This window comes from Haemaphysalis longicornis, unplaced genomic scaffold (genome assembly GCF_048455015.1).
Source record: "Haemaphysalis longicornis isolate Haplotype H1 unplaced genomic scaffold, Haemaphysalis longicornis Haplotype H1 scaffold_13, whole genome shotgun sequence".
In the NCBI taxonomy this organism is placed as follows: Eukaryota; Metazoa; Arthropoda; class Arachnida; order Ixodida; family Ixodidae; genus Haemaphysalis; species Haemaphysalis longicornis.
In genome coordinates, this window is record NW_027526233.1 from 87970843 (window position 1) to 87994581 (window position 23739).

The 23739-nt window shown below is 48.5% G+C and overlaps 1 long non-coding RNA gene across 1 annotated transcript; it reads left to right on the forward strand.

Annotated features, from left to right (window-relative positions):
* The first annotated feature begins 1366 nt into the window (after positions 1-1366).
* Positions 1367-22972, forward strand: LOC144164132 (uncharacterized). The gene is made up of 3 exons (XR_013321069.1): positions 1367-1501; positions 17737-17799; positions 22880-22972. It is a non-coding gene; the product is annotated as an uncharacterized LOC144164132 (long non-coding RNA).
* The last annotated feature ends 767 nt before the right edge of the window (positions 22973-23739 follow it).

Consider the following 23739-nt stretch of genomic DNA (forward strand, 5'->3'; position numbering starts at 1 on the left):
CATAAATTTTAGACAGCTTAACATGGTATGCCTTTTATTACAACCGACTCTTTGCCTAGCCTCACGATAAGTTTACGCTCTAGCCTAACGATAAGCTCACGAGCCATGTTGGGCGTGTCACAGCCACTGCTGGTGTTATTGTCGTCCACGCGCAAAAGCTCACAATCCTACTGCTTGTTTCTATGGTCGGTACATCTTCGCCCTCGGTGAAGACAGGTGCCATTTCTTTGTTAAAGTGCGCCCAAGTCACCTGAGGAAATACGGCCGTCGTGGAGAGGCAGTCAGCTTCTCCCTATAGTTTTCGTTCGAAGTGCATGCACGCCTCGGTTTTACCCGTCCTACACTAGGTCAGTTATGGCAGCCGTGCCAGCAAGGAAACTCTTTCTTTTGTTTCCGTGCTCTTTGGTTTTTGCTAAGAAAGATACACCCGTAAGACGATCTTTTTCATCGGTCTTCGCTACAGGCGCAGCGGTTCTAGCGCTTATTGAGTGAAATAATGCATTGGACTGCATTCGGACGCATGGTCGCTTTGTATTTAATTCAATGTTTGAACCCGTATATTGTTATTAGCGCTGTATGATTCCTGGAAACATTATTGTTATATATGTATAAACCGCATTGGTAGTGTAACTTGAATAATCTCCCGGTGAACAAGTGTTTTGTATTCTTGCAACATAACCACTCTTTTCTGAACCCCCTCCGGGAATTGAAGTTACGGAAATAAATAAATAAAAAATAAAAATAAATAAATAAATAAATAAATAAATAAATAAATAAATAAACACAAAAACGAAAAAATAAAATTAAATAAATAAAAGGAATAAAAGAAAAAGCGGATTCCTTTTTTATAAAGGACGTAAAATCTTGAATGTTCCATGGTGTGACCACAGAATTCGAACAGACACTTTGTTATGAAAACGATAAGCCAGAAAACAGCCGCAGCAGCAGAGCAGACGGCATGGAGCCGCGCCTCGAGTGCGTGACTACAGCGTTTTATGACATCGCTAGGAACCAAATTATGGAATCTGTTTTTGATGCAACGCATCTCTTTAAGTCGCCTTGTCCCGCGTTGTCGCAGCGAAGTCCGCATCCCTCCCCCATTCTCATCCTCGCGGCAGCTGCGCGCTCTGCCGCTCTCACCGCAGCGCCATCTGTGCGTCAGCGCGGTCAGCGCGCAGCTTGCGCTCCACTGCGCTCGCTCCTGTCGCCGTGCCAGCTGTGCGTTAGCGCGCAGCTTGCGCTCGGTTAAAAATTTACACCATCTTCCCGCGAGGGGAACCATGGGGTAGATGCGTCGGATCGGGGGTGCACATGCTGCGTAAATAGGAAACACAACAACAGCAATCCACACGCTGATATCACCAACATAACGGAAATGCAACGGCAACCCCCCATGAGTCGCATCTACCCTATGGTTCCCCTCGCGGGAAGATGGTGTAAATTTTTTTCAGCAGTGTTGTTGGCTCCCTTGAGAAGACTCGTTTCCCCAAATTGACGGAAGGTAAGGTCAGGTTTTTTTCTTATTTTGTATTTAGAGTTCCAAATTCTTGGAGAAAGCACAGCAGTTTATCTATTTTTGCGGATATATAAATTGTATTTTGGCGAACGATAATTTGCAGATATGTTCACAAACATCTGGTCGACATTACCCATCACTTACAAGTTCTTCACAATGGCAGATAGGGAGACAGGTGTCGTCAAACTAGGCATAACTGTAATGTCTGCGCAATTTCACAAATTTTCCCATTTTTTATTCACAGCAGAACTGAAAAGTTGTCTTCACCTGCGTGTCGTTTTGGAATATTTTCTTTTTGCAACTATATTTCAGTCAGAACGACCAAACCTTGCGCGCAGCGCCCTATAGTTACAAAAAACGGCAGGCGTCAAAAATAGCGCGTCACCAGCGCAACTTTTGCTATTTCTTCTCTTGTGTAGTACGCACGCTAGAGGACAACGAATTGCGGTCTTAGGCTATTCTCAGGCTTTTCCATAACTCATAAAAATATGGGGAAAACAAAAAAGTGCTCGTGTATACGCATGTTCGTTCTCTCGTGGAATCACCACTGGGTGCTTACCATCTTACATATTTCTAACAGGCCTCAAGACGGGTAGCATACCATGTTAACTTGTAGCTTTTTTGACGCGACCGCAAGTTAACTGGTTTAGTGGTGGACCGTACACGTACAACTTCTTTTTCTAGAGGGGGGACGAGAGGGATGTAATAATGAGTGTGGAGCACCCTTGCAGTAGATCTGAAATTTTCTGGACAAGTAGTACGTAGCTTGGACAAGCGTAGAAATTATTTGTGTCGTATATTTGGCTGAGTGGGTAAGCCTTTCTGTGCTAAACCCAAGGAGGCGGGTTCGATACCGGCCATGGTGGTTTCTTCTCTGAAGGAGGCAAACAGCGGAGTTGCTTGTGTCGACATTTCGGCGCGCGTCACAGAATCCTAGGTAATCAAAATTACTCCGGACCCTCAAGCATTGCGTGCATCCTAGCCCGCATAGCTCAAGTGTTTCTTCGGGGCGTCAACGCCTCAATCAATCTGATCAAAGTTAGGAGTCGAGCAGCCGAGAACACTGTGAATAATTTGCATTGCTTGATTCCTTCTTGCAACAAAACTTGCCTGTTTCCGATAAGGATGAGAGATTTTCAACCGCCAATACTGTCGCAGTGCTCCCAATAATTTGGAACGCTCTTAGAGTTAAATCTAACATATTCAGATTGAAACTCCCTGTCGTGCCTTTTCGTTTTTTTTATGCTCGGTTTCTGTCAAGACACAACAGTGCCACGATTTTTTTTCATTTGTATATCTGCACCTGAACTGGCAGCTCGTCACACAGCACAATCTAGACATTCTCGAGGTGGACTGGCGTGCATATCCGATCATTTGGGAAAACATCAAAGCACATGAATGTGACAGCAATGGTCTCGTCGGCTTCTCCTTCGCGGTGCTTTAAAAATGTCTTTTTACTTACGTTTAGCATATCGAACTATAATAAATAAAAGTTGTAGGCGGCTTGTTGGCGCAATTACTAGGAAGTACACTTCGCATAATATGTTCAATTTCATTTATTTCCATGGAAAACGTGAGTAGGCAAATAATAAAATGCAGGCCGACAGGGCGGAGGCATAGCTTAGGGCTCAACACCTGTTGAGTTTGCACTACAATTGTTACAGCACAAGAAATAGTAACAAGGGAAACAACCACAGACAATACATACACATTTGAGCACGCAATATTATTTACATACCACTTCTAAACATAAATGAAAGGATGTTAAAAACGTGCTCGTATCCATTTTAGGCGTTCTGGTTTGTTGACTTGACTTTCGCAAATTCCTACATAGTAAAGTTTAATAAAGCTTACCTTTCCTCCCCTTTGGGTGTATGCGTTTCATGAGGTCTAAATTTCGGTACAACAATCGCGGGTCAGTTTTATTTTTGTAGCGTTTTTTTGTCAGTTCCCCTGAGGTGACGCTGCTGACACACTCATTTCAGGGAATTCTACAGTACGTGACGTAAGGCGAGTGCCCCCTCCATTTATAAACACAGGACGTGATGCAATATGTCTTCCCGACGGTTCTATCTTCGTGCCTGCCGCCGATAACGGCTGTTGACCTTGTGGCTGCTGTCACGTTTTGTGGCACGTCTCGACCAGCTCAGAAGAATGAACATGGGAGAATCATTCGCACCTTTACCACAGCACACATTTAATATGCCCAACTACAACCCCTAAGCAAAATAAACAACACAACAAACAAACAACTCAACCAAAGCAATTTCTAAATACTAATCGGTAACAAAAACCCAGAAAAGCCAGCAATCCAAACCAGAAGTCGCTACAATGAAGTCCATAATAAATCAACCCGTCCTAGTTCCACTCTATACAACGTCTCTGTTAACAATCCTAACAACAATGGTCATATAATACCAAGTCCCTAGCAGAAGGGCCCACCGCTGTCTCCGGCGCTGACCTGTCGTTCCCGTAGCATGGCCGTGACACGCTGGTAGTCGTAGTTGTCTGCTGCGTGGTGCCGGTGGTGGTGGTAGTGACGTAGTTGTGCGTGGTAGTCACACGGTGGACCGCTTTTCAGCTACCCCTCGTGGTAGCCCTCGTAGCAGGAAGCAACCCGTTGCCTCGGAGCCGTCGCCGTCGTAGCCGGTAGCATCGAGAAGGTCTGGAAACGTCGCCGCGTAGGGACAGCCAAGGCATTAGTTGACGGTGCGTTCTCGCTGTACGCAGGCGCCCGCGCATCACCGCTGGTGCCACCAAAGCACGGGTTGGTGGTACGACGGGGAAGTAGGAGGTGATGCCACGTCGGTCCACTCCGGCCCAGGCTGACATGGCTCTGGTCGACTGCGTGGCCTCGTACCCCCGGCTGGTTCCTTGGACTCGTGCCGCCTAACCTTCCTGATGTTGCGTTCTTCTGATCTCCACCCTCCTGGCCTGTGCCCCAGGATTATATATCCTTTGCCGTGCCGTCACGGCACTCTTGTATGCGCTGTGCCCGTGTCCGCCGCACGGGTCACCACAACCTTGGTTATTTCTCCACGAGCCTCCATCGCGTCATCTCGTCATTCGTCCGCCCTCTTCGCGGGAAATTTGCATTGTCTTTCTTCCTCTTTATCTTCGTCGGCCTCTGGCTCCGCTATGACACGTCATCTTTCATCCCACGGGGGGATTGCCCCTTAATTATGACAGCTGCATTGAATCTACAGTCCGTGTTAACGGGACACAGAAGTGAATTTGTCAATACCCCGGTATCGCTTGCACTTCGTAGACTGGCTCAAATTACCACATTTTGCATCGTTTATGCGGTTAATAAGTCAATTATTATTTTTTAAAGCGGAAAAAAAGCAACACTACCATGCGCGGTATGTGGTGGCCATGCCAACTAAATGCTGTGACGTTGGAAGGAGGTGCAGCGTGATTGGACGATGTCCAAGATTAGCATTCAAACAAGTGTCGGTTTTAAATCTGTAAAACACCATGCCTGGCATCCGAAATTGTGGTTGGATGGGCATTCTCCTTATCTCAATAATCGTCATACCGCGCTTCTGCCATGTTGTAGGCTGGAAAATGCCTAAGATAAACCCTCCCAGGACGGCTTGGAATCGTAGGAATCCCTAGCTGAGGCCTACGCAGTCGATGAACGCCCTCCGCGCACACCGCAGACGATCAAATGCCCTGCGTTTTCCCCCCATATTTGTAGTTTGCCTCACTCATGCCTGTATCGTAAAAAGAGTGCCCACACCAGGCCAAGGGTTTGCTGAGTCTCATCTGCGCTGACTGCCCGCAACCAGTCGGTGCTTATGGCAACAGCACGCGTATGCCAACTATAGAAAAGGGCAGGTGTCTCTGACGGCACTCAGAATACTAGAGCGAGGAATGCGCCGCATACCCGAGCAGAAAGTCAAACTGATATGGACACCGGCTCCGTCAGGGCTGCAAGGCAAAGAACTCGCCCACCAGCTTGCCAGAGAACTTGAACACCGTGCAGACGAGCACGAGCCGCAAGCCATAACGACTTACAAGGACATCACCAGTCACTACAGGGAATGCAGAAGGCGGTATCCTGACCCGCATAAATCGCTCAGCAGAGCCCACGAAGCACCCCTATCACCAAAGCAGAATGTACCCCGAGATATACGAGAAAGAGTGTAGCTTCTGTGGGCAATTGGGCACGCTCCGGCACGTCATCGGAGAGAGCGATTTCACCGAGACAACCCCCCCTTTACCCAACTGTGATGAGGTAGACGGAAGTGCTGGTGAGTGCGTCGTACAAGGTGTCGACGACGACTAAGTTCAACCAACTGTTTAACGCGGACAATCACCATGTGGGGATATGTGCCACCTAGGTGTCGCCACCAGGGCACTGAAGAATAGCCGGTACAAATTAGTGACGTCGGAAAAGAAGAAGAGGAGATCGTGGCGGGGGACGCAGCACAGTGGGATTCCGAGGAGCGATGATTCGGAGGGCTATCCGCAAGGTGCGGTAGCCGTCGTCTGCCGACGCCGTCGTTAAGGACGCCCGCAGACCGAACCAGGCTGCAGTGTCAGCCGTTACCCTCGTCGACGACCACGCATTGCATTGCCGGCGTCGGCTGTCTGCAGTGGTGCATTCCGGGACAGATACCAAGAGGGTGAAAACAAGCACGGATTTTCAACTTCACCGCATCGAGTGCGCCCGACAACGTGAGACGTTTTACCTATCCAGGGTATCCTCAAACAGAACTGGAAACCGTTATCTCTTCTAATACTTATAAAGCTTTGTGTCTTGAGGATGAGCTTTAGTGTCGCATTCAGCTTGCAGATGTAACGTCCACATAAATGTTAGCCGTCTCGTCCACATAAATGTGCGTCTCCGTCTTATAAGCCTATCTCAACCACCTGTTTCTTTTCTGTGACGTGCCTCTCGAAGACTAGCTATCCCGAATACCATCACACCAACCCTCAACCACCCTTCCCACACCCCTTAACGAGCGATGGGAGACCTTGCTAACCAGCCCCGCCTTGGATGACCAGCTCGTCCTGATCTCCAGGGGCCAGGCAGCCGCTGAAGCATATGGGTCCTGTGAAGAGGGAACCACCCCATCCGGCACGTAGTAGCCGCAGTTTTATGCGGTAAATAAAGTTGTTCTCTCACTCTCTCTCTCTCTCCACGAGAACTCGCTCGCGCGTCAGAGTCAGTCTTCGCGTGTTATGAGAAGTCGCTCGTGTAGCAGTGAACGTTACGGCCCAAAAATGGTGAACTCAGTCTAGGAAACCTTGGTCGAGTACGAAAAAAAAAATCTACTTACCAAAAAAGAATATACCCTCGGGGATTCGAACCTACGACTTGCAAAATAACATACCGACCTGTCCAGTCCAGTCGTCCACGGGCCAGCGCCGCCATCGTCGGAAATATAAGGTAAATAACGTACAAGCAAATAACAATTTTATGTATATTTAGCATTTAAAGCAGCTTAGGGGACTGTTTGTTGAAGAGCGCTCGTGCAGTAAGCATCCCAAAAATTTCCACAATATCTCACGTCTAGCAATTGCATTACTTAGAGAGAGAGAGAAAAGACTTTATTGAATGTTTGCCTGCAGGAGGGACGTGCAAAGGCTCCGCGGAGCCAGCCCGTCCCTCCACGCTGCCTAGGGCGTCCTCGAAGCATTGCCCCGCAGGCGTCCGCCAGTTCGGCGCGCGAGGGGCCTTCGGGGATGTCTTCTCGAGCCCTCCGTCGGCGCCTCCCCGGACTTCTGCCTGGCGAGAGCCGCCTCGAGCTGCTGGACGGCTTGCAGCTGCTTCGTCAGGTCCGACGATGCAACGGCTCATGCGATGGGATCCGGCAGCCACCCCTGTGGCACGGCCGCTTTCGTTGGGTAGGGAGAACAGTCCCATAGGATATGGCTCAGAGTTGCTCTGGCACTCGCGCCCACACTGCACACGTAACTTTCATAAATGGCTGGGCACACGTGGCGCGCGAGCGCCGGCGTGATTACCGATCTGGTCTGCAACTGCCTGCTCCCTCGTCAGTCCCGGGTGGGGTTGCGGCATTGTCCGACGTTTGAGCCGATACCAGCGCAGGACCTTGGCATACTCGACGAGGGGCTCCTGCTGTTCGATGTCCTGGCAGCCGTCATCGCCTTGCGGTTCTCCATCCGTCGGGGCCGCTGAGCCGGGGGCATTACTTAGATGGCAAAGCGTTCACAGACGTGTGGTAGTGCTGCTGACCACTGTGTTTGTTCACAAATCGCAAGAAGTGCTTCCTGCTTTCTATTTTCACGCTGTACGGTAAAAGTTTCGGTTGATTATATTTCCTAATACCTATATTCACTCGGCTGACACTTCTCCGGCATTCAAGCGCCCTATGATTTTCCTACTACATATCGTACGAATCAGCGAAGCGTCATATCTGCGCTTGTGCAGAGGTTTGCGGAGCGACCTGGAATTGGAGCTTGATACAATGAACGCAGACAGAAATTAAAGAAAGGCACATTCTTCTATTCACAAAAATGTCGTGGCTTAGGTTCGACAGAGCGAACAATTTGCGATGACCTGTCGGCGGCCGGTGGACTAAACGCTAGGCCGACTGACTCTGTCGGAAGGTCGGCAAGCTGTGCAGTAGCGCAGTCTAGCCAAGTCGTTCCCTCCTGACGTCACACAAAAACGCAAAAGGAAATGGGCGAAGATGCAGAAAGGAGAATGAATGAATGAATGAATGTGCTTTATTGAAAGGAGGCACGAAGCCCTTTGGGGGGAAGGAGGTAAGTGGGGAGGGGATGAAGTGGGATACCACTAAAGTTCATTGTGGGATCATAGGTCCTTTCGAGGGCGTCTGCGTTCTTGGGTGCCGCTTAAAAAAAAAAAAAAAAAAAAAAAACATGGTCAGGCCCGGTCTATACTGCTTTGTAGAGACCACTCTCTAGTGCGTATCGGCCTATTGCTCCGAGTAAGGATGCGTTACTCCGGAGTAGCTGTAAGTGCGCGCGAGCGTCAGATGGCAGTGGCCACTTATCAAGCAGGGCGGCTCTGCCCTTGTCGAATGTCGTACAGTGCCATATTAAATGATACAGGTTAGGCGTTGTAGCCTGCCCACAAAAGGTGCACGTGGGTGCCGATGTGAGGGAAGTGGCGCCGTTAAACCATTTTCGGGTTACGTTGGGGGTATATGCCGCGTTTGCGTAGGCCTTGTTAATGAAGATTTCTTCTTGCCGTCTGAGGGGGATTCCAGCGGGCAGGTAACCCTGAGGGGTAATGTCTTGGAGCCGCTTACGGCTTTCTTGTTGCAAGCGTTGGCGCTGCAAATACCATGTTACTGGGGTAGGCGCCGGCGGAGGGTTGGAAATCACGGGAGGAGAGGTTAGGAGGCACTCCCTTGCTGCGTCGTGGGCTTGCTGATTTCCATCTGCTCCAGCCGTGTGACCAGGTGTCCACGCAAGTCTAACAATCGTGCCTTGTTGCTGGAGGGTCTGTATTAGTGCTATGATGTGATTTGCTGTTGCATTGTGAGTGTAGGCCTTGTTGAGCTCGTGCAACGCTGTATGAGAGTCCGTAATTAATCTGAATTTGGTGACGTTAGTTGGTGCAGAGTGTTGCAGTTGTTGAAGCGCCCCGAGTATTCCAAGGAGTTCAGCTTCTTTGGTGAGGCCGTAGGTGTGCGCTGTTTGGCGGCGGCCATTGAGGGCAGGGTGTTCAGGGCATACCCAGGCAATGGCCGCTTGCGCACCGTCAAGTGAGGCATCTGTGAAGATGTCCCATTCGTCAGGACCTTTGTCTTGCTTAAGTTTGTGTATATATCGCTCCCGTACAGCCGTGTTTCGCCTTGGGATTGGTTTCCGGCGCACGATACAGGTTGTTCGGCGATCCCAGGGTGGGATTGAAGGGGGTATTAGCGTGGGGTCGACTTCGCTGTTTTGCAGATCCCATCGTCTGAGTGCTTGGCCTTGCGGCGTTAGGTCAAGGCGTTGCTGGTGCCTAAGTTGCGTTTCTTCCACTATGCTGGCGAGTGGTGGCAGTTGAGCGGCCTGTTCGAGGATATCAATGCGAGTATGTTTAGGGAGCCCAGTGATTGTCCGGATTGTTGCACGGTACAGGACATTCAGGTCCCGTATATGTTTTTGTGACAGAATGTATGCTGGTATTCCATAAGTGATTCTTCCGACCGCCACCGCTCGCGCAAGCGTAAGGCAGGCCCGTTGGCTAGACCCGCCGAATTTACTTGATATGCGGGAAATTAGGTGCATTGTTTGTCGCCAGGTTGTGCGTAGGGTACGAATCCACGTGTGGGGACTGTTGCAGCTACTAACCTGGACGCCGAGTAGTCGGATAGTGCCGTTTTTCGAGGTTAAAGTTTCGGTGCCCATTTGAAGTGTCAGTTGTTCGGCCGGGTTTGTTAGTCGCCGTCCATCTATACTCAGAAATTCTGTTTTGCTGGGTGAAAGTTCCAAGCCAAGTTCTGCGAGGGAGTTTTCAAGGCTGAATACTGCTGCTTGTAGCTCAGTTTGCATACGCTCTTTGCGATTGTAATCAGCCGCTTCCGTCCAGACGACAATGTCATCGGCGTAAATAGCAAATCGGGCTGAGGTGTTTCGCTCTAGTGCGCGAGCCACTCTGTTTATGGCCAAGTTGAAGAGAATTGGGCCGAGTATTGATCCTTGGGGAACACCCCTATCAAGAAAGAAAGTTTGAGGTGTCCACTGGGAACTCTTGCTGTGGAATCGAATTTGTCGGTGCTCCAGGAAGCTGCATAGCCAGTTCTGTGCTCGCTGACTGGGGAACGCAGCTGCAAGTTCTTGAAGAATAACATTCTGGCTAACGTTGTCAAATGCCTTGCGCATATCGACAGCCAGAAGGTAATCGGGTAAGTGTTTTCGGGATTTTCTATTAATTACTCGGCGAAGTAGCCAGATGTAGTCGTGGGTACTCAGGTTGGGGCGGAAACCGGTTTGGGATGGGTGTAACCAGGCCGTTTGCTCTAGATGGTATTGCAGCCGGTTGTTGATGAGTCTCTCGGTGAGCTTGCAAATAGTAGGTGTGAGGGCAATCGGTCGAAGGTTTTCAGGTTGACGAGAGTCTTTTCCAGGCTTAGGAATGGGATGAATGATGGTTAGCTTGAGGTGTTCGTTCACCGTTCCTTGCTCCCAGGATTTATTAATTGTAGAAAGAAGAGCTTCTTTAGCGGCTGTAGGAAGATTGCGTAGATCTTGCCACGTAATACCGTCATGACCAGGGGCAGAGCGTGGTTTCCCTTGCCCCAGGGCTAAGACAAGTTCGCCCATAGTGAAGGGTTGTTCCAGATTTTCTTGTGGGCTGGGGATTGTGAGGCGAGTTAAGGGAGGCAAGTGTTTCGGTGTGCGAGCTGCGTGGGGGAAGAATGTACGGATGACTTTGTCCTCCACTATGAGGGGCTCCGCTTGCAGCATTAATTCCTCCATAATAGGAATCTTGATTTTTGACTTCCGAGCGAGACTGCGGAAAATGCCCCATAGTTTTGACAAGCCTTTTTCCTTGCCTAGACGGTCACATAGGTCGTGCCATTTTTCGTTCTGGAGCATGCGTTGGTACTCATTGATTTCCTTGTAATGGTTTTTGAGCTTTATCAAGTGCCGGTATTGCCGTCCATCTCTTCGGAATCGCTCCGTCAGGCGTTCGGCAGTACGAAGCAGTTGTGCCATGTGCACGTCTAATGTTTCTATTTCTATAGTCGTCGGTATCGGTTCAACACAGGAGGACTTAGCGTCCTTAATACTGTTGACAATGGTTGAGAGGGTGACATCAGGAGGCAGCTCGAAGCAGGCCCTGTACTTGTCCCAATTGTGAAATTGGACCGTGCTCCTTTCTCGTATTTTCTTTGAGTTTATTTCAAGAAAAATGGGATAGTGATCGCTACCCCATGTGGTACTGGACGTTTCCCATTTTTTAATGAATCCGGGTGTTGAAAGAGTAAGATCAGGCGTGGTGTCAGCCTGTTTGGAGTGCAATCCAGCCCGTGTAGGCATAAAAGGCTCATTTCGGAGGATTAGGCTGCTGAACTCAAGTGCTGATTCCAGGAGTTTTCCTCGGGCATTCGAGGTTTGGTAGCCCCATAGGGTGCTGCGAGCGTTAAAGTCGCCCCCGACAACTACGGGGCCATCAAAACGGATGGTTGCGAGATGGGGTATCCAATCGTAATCATCTTTGTACCCTGAGCTGCTTTGGGGGCGGTAGTATGTTGAGACGAGAAGAATAGGCCTATTGCCGGGGGGTTTGATTCGGACCACAATTATTTCTCTATGGGCGTTACTCATTTGATCCCATCTGTATTGGACGGCTTCACAATCTTTACGTACTAAGATGGCTGCTTGACCCTCTATAAAGGGTGAGTTGTGACCAGGGTGCACGATTTTGGGATCCATAAAAGTAGCATAGTTATGAATGTTACACGGTCCGCGTGTTTCCTGTAGGAGGACAGCGAGAGGATTATGACAGCGAACCTGGTGTTTCAAGAGCGGGCCATTTTGGAGAAAACTGCGACAGTTCCACTGGATGATGAGCCTGTTAGAGCGTTGCCGGGGAGGGTTCACTGTTGGGATTGTTTTTTATGCAGATTTACTTCATCCAGACTCGCAGTGCCAATGTAGGAGCGGAGCTGGTCCGTGAGATGGTGAAGGTCGGTCTTGAGCGAATGAATGTATCCATGGAGTTCTTGAATCCCTTTAAAGGCTCTCTTCAATTCCTGCGACGCCTCAAATTTAAGTTTCGCCTCCCTTTGTGCGAGCATTTGTTCGGTTACCCATTTACTTGGTACATCTATGTTGGTATCGGGTGGGGGTCGCTTCTTTGATTTGGAGCGGCTGCGTCGAGCAGGCGGTGGCCCTGGTGACTTTGACTGGGCACGGGCTGGGGGTGTCCTGGCCTGATGGAGTTCTGCTCGTAACTTGAGTAGTTCGGCTCTGAGTTCTTGTATCTCTTGTTTGAGAATCTTGTTTTCGTGCACGATGGAATTAGTGTCCTCTTTTTGTGCTTGGGTGGTACTGTCGTTGTGAGGGCCTGCCACTGCATCGGCCCAGGTGACACCGGTTCTTGTTTTATATGGCCCCGTCTGACGCTCTGCTTGTTTGGCTGTGCGACTTGGGCACACGGGACTGATGGCCAGGTGGCCGGCTTCTTTGCATGCCGCACAGTAAGGCGTGGTTACGCACGCTGCCTCGGGAGAATGCTGTCGACCGCAATCTCGGCAGACAGCAGCTGATGGGCAGAATTTTGCCATGTGTCCGATTGTGTGACAATTAAAACAGACCATGCGCTTGGGTCTGTACTCAGCTACCCGCACCAACTCCATGTAGTACTTGACAACACGGGGCATGACTGCAGAGTCAAAGGTGAGGACAGCACGGTCGGACTTGCCTATCTTTTGGACTTTGATAATTTCCGCCTGTTCACAGCGTAACCAACTCAAAATGGTCTCATTGCTTTCCGTGGGGTCGATGCGGATGACACCGCGCGATGTGTTTCTATTATGATCGATTTGTTCAATTTCCACATCAATTGCTGCTAGGCTACCATTGCTACGAAAAGTCAGACGTTTTGTGCGAGCCAATTTCATTGCGTGGTCGGAGTCGTAGAGGGTGATTATGACACTGTTTGCCGCGTCATCGTATTTGATGGCCGCCATCTCAGCTAGCTCGGCGCTTGGGGAGTTACAGCCTACGGCATTAGCAATGGCCTGTCTCGGGATATCACGCACTCGTACTTTGTTGAGTGGTCTCAATTGCAGTAAGAAACGAGCCCGACTCACCCTTTCAGTCTTCGAGGCTTTGGTCTTCTTAGTAGGTCCGACGCGGTGCCACACACCCCCACCGTCGTCGTCGTCGTTCGTCTCGTTCATCTGCTGGTCGAGATCGGCGTCTTCGTCTTGACGCGCGTCGAGTGACCACGCCGCGCTGGAGCCGTTGCTCAAAGGGGTCTCGGTAGGAAGCTTGGAGTCCATTCTTCTAGTGTCCTTTGAAGTGCCCTCTTCAGTCGTCTTTCCAGCCACGACGTCACGGTGCTCCGAGGTTGAAGGAACAGCAGCGCCAACGGCTGCGTCGGCAGCGACGGCAGTGGCTGTTGTTGCTGCGTTCGTGGCAGAACGCCGTCGGAGTGCTAGGACTAACCGCCGGCGTGCTGCTGCTTGGGCCGATTTTCGAACATGATGAGCTCGGTGTGGAGGAATGGTTGCTTCTGGGTGGTCAGCACAGTTCGTAGTTACTACTCACTCACTCAGGCAGTCAGCAAGGCGGCGTTCTGCTAGAAAAGGCCAATAATTACGGAGCCCATACGAGGCGCATCTGAATCACTCAGCCCCCTAGCGGCCGTCCGCCGAAAGGAGAATAGCATTCTGAATTGATTTTTCTACTAAATAAATTCATGTAAACGCACTCAGAGTGTCGAAACATGGCTTATGGACTGCGGACTACAATTTGCGCTAGTAATCATGCAAAGTTTACAAATCACTTAAGTGTCCTTTTAAGGATTGTCTGATTGATTGATTGATTGATCGACTGATTGATTGATGGATTGTTTGATTGATTGATTGATTGATTGATTGACTGAGAGGGCAAGCGCGGCAGGGGGCGGTAGAAAGCTAGATGGGCAGGTGAGATTAAGAAGTTTGCCGGGATAAATTGGTCGCAGTTAGCGCACGCCCGGGGTAATTGGAGATTTATGGGAGAGGCCTTTGCCTTGAAGTGGGCGCAGATATGGTTGTTGGTGATGATGATGATGATGAAGATTTATTGTACGGATTAACGCGCCAAAGAAACGCAGGTGATGAGGAGCGCCGTAGTAAAGGGCTCAGGATTATTTCTGAGAACCCGGGGAACTTTTCTCTTCTCCGAAATCTTGTACACATGGGCGTTTTGGCTTTTCGCCTCCATCAGACACGCGGCCGCTGTTGCTGGGAAATGAACCAGCGACCTCGTGCTCAGCAGCGCAACGGCTTAGCCACTGATCTACCGCTGCGGGTTTTTGAAGCAATAACGGAAGTGTTACTAACAACACTCGTATTGGGATATTTCGACCAGGAGGCTGTGACTAAAATTCCCAGTGAGGCTAGCAATAGCATAGCTGTCGCAGCGCTGATTTAAATGAAAAGAGATGCCGATCGAATAAAATCCTATACGAGCCACGTGCTCTCCAGGGCAGAAATCAACTAATGAAAAACTGAAAAGTTGTGCCTCGCAGTAATTTCGGCACTCAGAAAGTTAGTGCCATATCTTAATGGTCGCCTTCCTTGCGGAGTCACGGATACCTCCTCGTTGTGGTCACTCAGCAATTTCAGTGACACATCTGGTCCTCTTGCTTGCTGGAGCTCTACACTGCATAATTAGACGTCAGTACAACGTACAAGTCTGAGCGACGGCACAACGATGCCGACTGCCTCTCCCGTGCACCCTTGAATACTTCCAAGTCTACAACCGACGATTATGAAGACACCTACTTGGAGCGGTCAGGGTTGAAGAAATGGTGACGTACCACCGGAGCGGCCCCGAGCTGTGACAGGTGATTGCCGTCTTAGTGAGCCAAACGAGTGCAGTTCTTAGATACTTCGAACGTGTTGTACAGGCGCTGACTCTCCGAGACAATGTTCTGCAAAAAAAGAACTTTGAGTCTAGTGGTCGGTCATGGCTCCAGGTTGTGCCGAACACCGTACTACGGGAGCTCGTCGAAGCTTGCGACGATGATACCGCTTGGCACTTAATTAGCCGCTTCGCATGAGTCGCGCGTTTGCGCGATTACGACTAAATTACTATTGGCCTAAACTTCCTGAATGTGTTCGTCATTACACAAAAACTTCCCGCGAATGGCAGTGACGATAACGACTAAAAATGCGCCTTCCCGGACTTCTCTGCTCTAATGAAGCCCCAAGGATTCTATTCCAGCAAGTAGGAATTGACATATTAGGCTCTTTTCGATGAAGAAGGCACGAAACGGGTGGGTATTTGTTGAGACTGACTACTTCACTCAGTACGCCGAAACAGCTCCTTCGACTACTACATCCTGAATACCTACATTGTTCATCTATAGCATACGTCTACGACACAGTGCGCCTGGAGTCATAATTACCGACCGAGTTTCGTTTCTCAGCGCTCAGCTAAAACGGGACATACTGCACTTGAACCACTTGAAATTTCGCAGAACGGAATATGAGCCCCAGACCAATGGATTGACAGAGTGCCTCAACGAAACAATTGCACATACGATGGCAATGTACGTAGATGTAGAGCACCGGAAAGGGGCGAAGTGTTACCGTTCGTCACCTTCGCATATAATACAGCCATCCAAGAGACGACGGTATTTTTTCCAATCCAGCGAGTGCACCGACGGCAAGTGACCACAATGCTTGATGCCATGCTTCTGCTTATCCCGGATTACGACACTGACGAGGATGCCCAACTCGTCTCTCAATATGTAGAGGAGAATTGGCGGCTGTTTAGAACCCGCCTAGATACAGAACAGCCCACAAACGCCGCGCGTTGTAACCTCAGCCGACGTGATGGGCATTTCAAACCGAGGACAAGGTTTGGGTCAAGGGATATTCAGAGCATTGCACACCGCAACGTTGTATTGGCGACAAACTTTACGAGGTACTTCCGGGCAAAGTCGTTCGATCTTCCCGCCGAACTCTACGCCCAGAAATATCCCGTGTTGCGAGTCTAAAACCTTATTTTCAACGCTAGGATGCGTCCATCACAACCGAAATGCAGTAAAATGAATCTTTGCAATAGTCAGCCGAAGCGGCACGATACGTCCAAGCAGAGGGAGTTAACGCAACAAGTATTCTACGGCAGCCTACTACGAACGCCACCATCGCTCACCGCAACGTTAGCCACCGCTCTCAACTGCATGCATTGCATCCAAGGTCATCTCTGTTGTCTATCTTAATCATCATCAAACTATCACCGCCGATCATGATCAACGAACGGGCGAAAAAAGACGACGTGGTTGGTCTTTCTCGAAAAGCGCGCAGACCCTGTTGTGAGCGCAACTTCTAGTTGGTGTTAATAATGCCAGACAGTGAAAATCAATCATGTTATGGGCGAGAATATAGAAATAGCGGTCCTGTTGTGATTAAGTCGCTGACGTCCGCTAGCAGTTATAAATGGCAGCGATTACGTACCTTGAGCGACATCCTACACTTTAAAGCCCGGCAATGCAATGCACAAGGGCAATGTCACATGCAGCACATACAGGCACAGATACAAACACAACAGTTGTTGTGACAGGCTGATTTTTGTATTATTACTATCAACGCAAAGAAAACTGCGCTCAGCATAACCAGTTGATAGGGCTGCGGACGTTTTATGCACTCATTCCGCGATACCAATATGGAAACGTATTTACTCTGGAAAGTTTCAGATCAGGGTGATATCGATGGTGCGACTCGTTGCATCATCGGTGACTGCCGTACCAGGAGAATAACACGGACAGACAAACTTGACAAACCTACAGCGCACCACACATAAATCTTGGTTTGAAGGTAACATGGTGCCACCAGTAATGGCGTCATGATGCTCACCACTATTCAAAATAGTTTTTACAAGGTGACATGATACAAAGAATGCGCTGTTTCCTTGTCAACCATCCTCTCATTTGTCGAGGTTCCGAGTACATTTTCGCATCCTCGCTGTCTTGCCGTCTCTGTTGCGATACCACGCATTACCAAGAATGTCAGCGTCATCTGCGGCAGCAGGCAGTTGTGTACGGTCTTTTATCCTCACATCGAATATGTTCATTCCATTCGTCACTTTGCTGTGGCCTAAATCGGCATGTTAGAACGGGGCTTTATGCAGCTTGAAGAAGAAAAACTAAAGAGTTGCACGCCCCACTGTGTCAATGCTCTGAAGCAACAAATCAACCAACCAACCTCCAATAAAAGTAGAATAAAATGTACAAGCTACACCCAGAAGGCCTTGGGCACAGATGACGGCTATCATATGCATGTCATCGCTAATTCATGTCGTCTTTACGCCGCCGCCACGTAACAATATGTTGCTGCGTAAATATTGTTGGGTTTAAACCCCTCATTTATACGAAGAAATTGGGCCTATAAATAATGAAAGTACGATGGTTGTATCAGCCTTGTGAATAGAGACACCGCTGTACAAGTAAGTATTCAAACGAGTTGTAAGCGGCTCACTGTGATTACTTCACAATGGGTGTTATTGTTATCAATATTGTTTGAGACTGCGATTGCTGTACCAATGCCCTGCTTTTGTTTCAGTTACCGGAGAGTACAAACAGAACTACAGTAACCATCAAGGAAGCCGAATCTGCAATGCCAGGGGTAAGTGAATAAATGAGACATGAAGAGAAAACACAAGTTTAGTTCATTCAAAAGATTGCCTCGTTAGAATCATACTGACACCACGTTTAACGTAAACTATGGTCGAATAAGCCACCTAATTAGGAAAAAAGAAAATGGCCATGCGACCCACTAGCTAATTTCCCGCAACCGAACCTATTATGTCACACGAGACAGCTCTGCGATTGGCGGAGGGTGGCAAAAGAAAACGAAAATTAGGCAGCGTATAAGCCTGCCGAACGAGTTATTTGCCTTAAATTTAGGGCTCATTCTTTTTAAAGCCGTAAGAATGGTGGTAAGTGTAAGTTACTAGAGCACATATAAACATAGACGTACCGCTGCGTAGTGCTGCTGTTGGTACTGCGCGCACTATTCTTGTTTAGCTGCACAGGACTGCGGGGCTTTGGGGTTGTCTCAGACTATACTGGCCGATTGATTGTCGCGACGGGGTCTTACGTGAACATATTTGTCGAGCGAGCAGTATGTTTCACGAAACGATTTTCTCCCAGAACTAAGAAAAAGGCAGAAAACGACACGCCATGGTATGGTGGTGCCATCTAGGCTGAGTAACGTAAAGAACGCGCGAATACCTCGATACCAACTCTGCCGTACAGGGTGGAGGCGATTGGGTCAACGTGCTCAGCTTCTTATTCGTTTCGTTTCCCACGCGATCCAGCAACGCGAAAAAGATCAGTTGATTCAAACTTTGCCAGTTAACCGCGTTGCGCCGATGCTTTTAGCGCGATTTTGATACAATGACTTGCTTCGGCGGCTAGCGAGCGATCCAAAATGGCGGTCCCAGCGTGTACGTGTCTCGTGTCTCTACCTTGTACGGCGGACGTTCGAATCAAGGGATCCTAGGCTGCAGAGCGGTCTGTGATGTCATTGCAGCTATGAAAACACACGATTTAGCGGGAAAATGAAAATTTTAACATAATATAATTTCACAGTGAATAAAGCAGCGTTTGCATTCGTACAAGCGCTGGGGGCACTACAAAAACACATAATCTTTCGAATAACACAACTTTTATTTTGTCTTCATGACTCCTTTAGACTTTGTTTGAACATGAGAGGCTCTTTATTTCATTTAAAAACAACAAAATTACGAATACCGCTTTTGCTAGATCATTTACCAAATAAAACGCTTCCAAGGTGTTCACAGGGCAGTAGAGCGCATTGATATTTTTTTCCGCACGCATTATTTTGACAAACCAATCCACTGGTTTTTTACAAAGCTGCACAGTTGTAAAACAAACGTTCCAATCCAGTGGTGCAAATCAATGACTTCTAGAACAACCTACTCCGATGTTCTTACTTCGAGGCTGATATGTGACATGTGGTAGAAACAGAACGATCGCAACCAACTTTACAAATCCAAAATGTGAGACGTCAAGGTCACACTGCAAAAACGGAATAAAATGCAGTTCACAGCATTACCAGGTACAAGAAAATTAAAACGTGTCTTGCAAAGTACACGCTTAAAGGAGGGACCATGGCCCATGAGAGAAAAATACTTGGTGCGTCTTGGTGGCCGCGTACCAATTAAGTACCCATTAAATGTTTTTTTTTCTCCTGCGTAATTTCGGTTGCTTTGTAGTTTGTATTGTAGGCGTTGTGCGTCATACTACTCCTAGTAGTTCGCACCAACAGCGGACATACCCAGCGTACTTTATGCTAGTAATAAATAACCAGCCGTCCACCTTCTTCTACCTGTACTGTTACCAGCGTAAACTTGCGGAGCGGAAGATATCAGACCAAAATTCGGTTTTTTTGCTAACACCTTTCGTTCGGAGCACATTGCCGTTTTGGAATCTTTAAATGAGTTTGCAAAACAAAATTACACATAACGTACCTTTTCAGTGCAGGTTTAGAATAATGTACATTGTCGGGCTGGTTAATCTTTTAGTTTAAAACTCAAGTCGAACTCGGATACCTCGAACTCCATAGGGATCGGAAAATAGCTCGATATCTCTATATTTTGATACTTAAATATGCCTGTTTGAATATTGTATAAAAAAATGGGGCCTTCCACGCTGTGAAAAAGGATGACCTGCAAAGCTGGATGCAGTCAACAAAGTGCACGAAACAAAACACGTATATCGTAATTTGGGATGAAGCATATTTTCTAGCCCGTTAGCTGAATGAACCTCTGACGGATCCAAGCTTTGTTCTTGCAGATAAACATGGAACTGCCTCTGTACCTCCCGCGTCGTAAGCATCTTACTGTTTGTGTAAAGCCGGGTCCAGTCTGTTGCCGCAACTGTCGTAATAGCTTTAAAGAATAATGCCATTTCATGTCTCAGCCAACCGAACTGCATGACATCGCATTTTTTACGCCCATAGATTACGATGCGGGTTTTGCGGAGGTAATCTGAACTTAGCCTAACACACAAACCCAATCCGTTCTACCACTAAGGACCTTGGCCAGGTCCCATTGGGCCCTTTAACGTCCGCGTATAAAACTCGCTCAAGCACAACGACATGCCATTCATCAGTACGGGCATGAAACCTATAGCCGCGCGTACATGCCTTCCCTCCTCCCTCCTCCTATTCTCCACTAGAAACTAGCGCAGGCATAAAGCGGGTACTGGTGATGTGCGCGTGCTTAGAAGTGACAAACGCCGTCGGTTATATAGACTGAAAGCCCTCTAAATAAGTGATATCGGCGCACGCCGGCGTTCCAAGCGGGCAATTTGCTGTTCATCCGGGAGGGATCCGCCGCTACTCCACAACCAGAACTTGGCGCGGTAACGGTGGTGCCAGCAGCATTCTGTTGTTTTTGCGCCAGTTTGGGCTTGCGTTCGGGCCAACGCTTCGATTCTTGCTCTTCTTACTCCAAACGAACGGCATGTATCCGTCCCAAGACGATTTAAATCCTGGAAGCCCTTGAGCTCTATTCTCGTGTATAAATATGTGGCTGGCTGTTTTCCTTGCCCTTTGTATGCATCTTACCCTGTGTGTAAGATGTCTGTGTAACACATGAAACCACACCCAAACCACTCGACTGAGAAGAACAGCCGAATAACTGCATTGAACTATGTAATTTCGACATCTAATTACCAGCACAGCCGGCATTTATTCGGTAGCGGCATGAAGCCTAGCTGTGCGTGCACGTGCCCTTTTTTCTGGCCGCAAACAGTGCACGCATAAACCTTCAACTGGCGATAGCGCATACTTAAGCTTGCAAGACACCCGCGAAAAAGTCACTCGCATGCCTTCCAAGCTGAAAAAGAAGTGTGGGCTCAAGCCGGCGTTCCTACAGGCAAAGTTTCTCTTCTACCGGAATGGATTCGCAGCGACTTGGCGAGGTCAATGTGAGGGGAAACGGCGACGGTGGGTTTCGGTTGTTTTAGGGGGCAGCCCTTTGGTAGCCGTTACCTGGACTTCGAGGGAGCGACGCCTTTTTATGTCCGCGTAACCGAGTGAGCGAACGCAGCCGCGACGAAAGAAAGAAAAAGGAAAGGAGCGTTTAGCGAAGGGTGAAGGGTAGTACGACACCTGCACCTACGGCGTCATCCATCTTACTGCCTTTCCCTCACACATGTTTCATGTGTCGCTTCCAAGGAGCCTACTCCCCTTGATACTTTCCCCAGACGGTTCCATTCTCGGTTAATTCAAACCACCTGACGTTTGCGTGGGAGGTTCAAACACGACATGCAACAACATGGTCGCTGTTTCCTTGTGCGGGGCTTATCGGAACCACGTGATATTTGCGTGGGAGGTTCAAACACGATTTCCAACATGCTGGAAGGTAGTGGTGGTGCACTGCGTGGTAGCAGCAGAGTAGCGCACACCCTCGTATGTTCGCTGATCACGTGATTACTTCCTGAGAAACATAAGAAATGCGCCGTGACCGAGAAACTGGATATCGCGCTGCGCACAAATTTTATATTAGGGAGTGTAATAAACATTAGTGCTTTTTTTACGCATATCAATGCGTCTGTTTATTTTTGGCAATCATCTTATAAACGCATACCGGCGTTAGCTACCGACCGCGCAACTTGCCGAAGGGAATCAGTGGAGGCGAGGGGGAAAATAGTTGTGAAAGAGGTGTCAGCGGTGCTGAGGAGTTGCTCCGGAGCGCCGCCGAGTTAATCGATCACACCGGAATGAAAACCGGCGGTGGGGGGGGGGGGGGGGGGGTGGGGGGATAGACATAGACTGCTTCGCAGTAAAAAATGCCAGAAACCGAGCACTCCCGGTCGGTTTCCCCTTCATCTTTATTACCTTCCTCACCCAATTACTCCCCGAGGTCTCGAAGCGAGGGGGCTGCCCACCCCACCCCCATTCTAGCGTGCAAGCAGCACGTGTTGAAGGCAGTCTTCTTCCGTGAGTGAAGGCCATCGACGCACCGCGACGCCACCTCATCCTTACCGAGTGCGCCAGCAAACGCGAGAAGTCATCATCGCATCTACACCTTCAAGAGAAAGGCCCTTGCAGAGGCGCTTGCGCCATAGTGTTCAATAAATGAAATGTTCCCGTGGTCAAAGTCGGATACACGCGTACAACACCGCAATACGTATGCGTGAAATTTTCAAAGGGATGTTCAGACTGTTCAATATAGACAATGTTCAGACTGTTCAATATAGACACTATTACAATGCATCCGTGGTCGATATATCTGTGTTCGGTGGTACGCTTGTTTTCAAGCTAAGACATTCTATGCTCCCGAACTAGCAGCATTTGTTGCTCAAAAATGCATTTACGCCGATGAAGCTTATTGTACAACCTCTGCACCTAACACATGGTGACCGGTTGACCGAGAATATTTATGGATAACTTCAATAAATATTCTGGACGTAAATAAACCCTGAAGACGTGCATAAGGCGAAAGGACCAGACAAACGTAGGCTGGCATTTTCTGTAACCCAACGCGAAGTGCTGTATAGCGTTTAGAGATCCACAGGGAGTTCTCCAATTTATTTGCTGTTTTTGCTGACGACACTGATTAGATATATGATTGCCAGCTTGCAAGAGTTCCACGATTTAAGCAAAAAAACTTCCATTTTGCAAACATTCTTGCAAAGCGCCTGTTATACATTTAAATTCCTGTTTTTTACAGTTTCCACTTCTTTCTTTAATAAATAAGAAGCTAAAACAGGCAGGAGTAACACTTCACGAAGACGACAACATTGAAATAGAAGCAATGCCAAATAGAAGCAATGCCAAATGTACAGTATGTACTGGCCATCCAACCGTAAGTATTTGTTTTCGTGGCTGGCAGCATCTGTTTCTATAAATTTAAGCAGCAGCATTTTTGGCGTAGCTGTTTCTACCGTCAATTCTGACGCGTCGACGTAGAGAGGTTTTTTAATTAAAGACACAAGTCTTACGAGCGGTCTGTAAAATTCGCCAGAGCAGACAATGAACATCGTGAGTGTATTTTAATGGTATGTAAGTGTCGCAGACTTTTTTTTGTAAAGTCACATGTTCCTTGTGCCTAGCCTCTTCTGTTGTGTGTTGCTGGCTGGACATAATGACAGATTTGTCATAATTGAGCACACTCACCAACACTCTCCTATTGTATAATAACTGAGCTTGAGCGAACAAACATGAGATTTGTACCTTGCTGCAAAGATTTGGGTAGTTTATCTACTGAAAGTAACCAACCTAAAGCGAAGCTTCTCGCATGTGCTTTCGCACTGTTTTAATCCTTTGCATGTCTGAGACGAACGTAGCTTGTCACCTCCTGTGTACACAAGCCATGCTAGGACGTAACCATGAGGGCCCGGTTATTCACAACGCCCAGCACACGATTTGTGCGACGATTCTTATATATTAGACGAGCCCATTTTTTAGAACTGCAAAGGCTTGACCTGGCCTCCGTACCTCGCGAAGCCTTATTTGACTCGTCCGAAACCTCACCACTCATTCCGGCATTACGGGAGCAGGGTGTAGACGAGCGTTACGTAAATATACTAG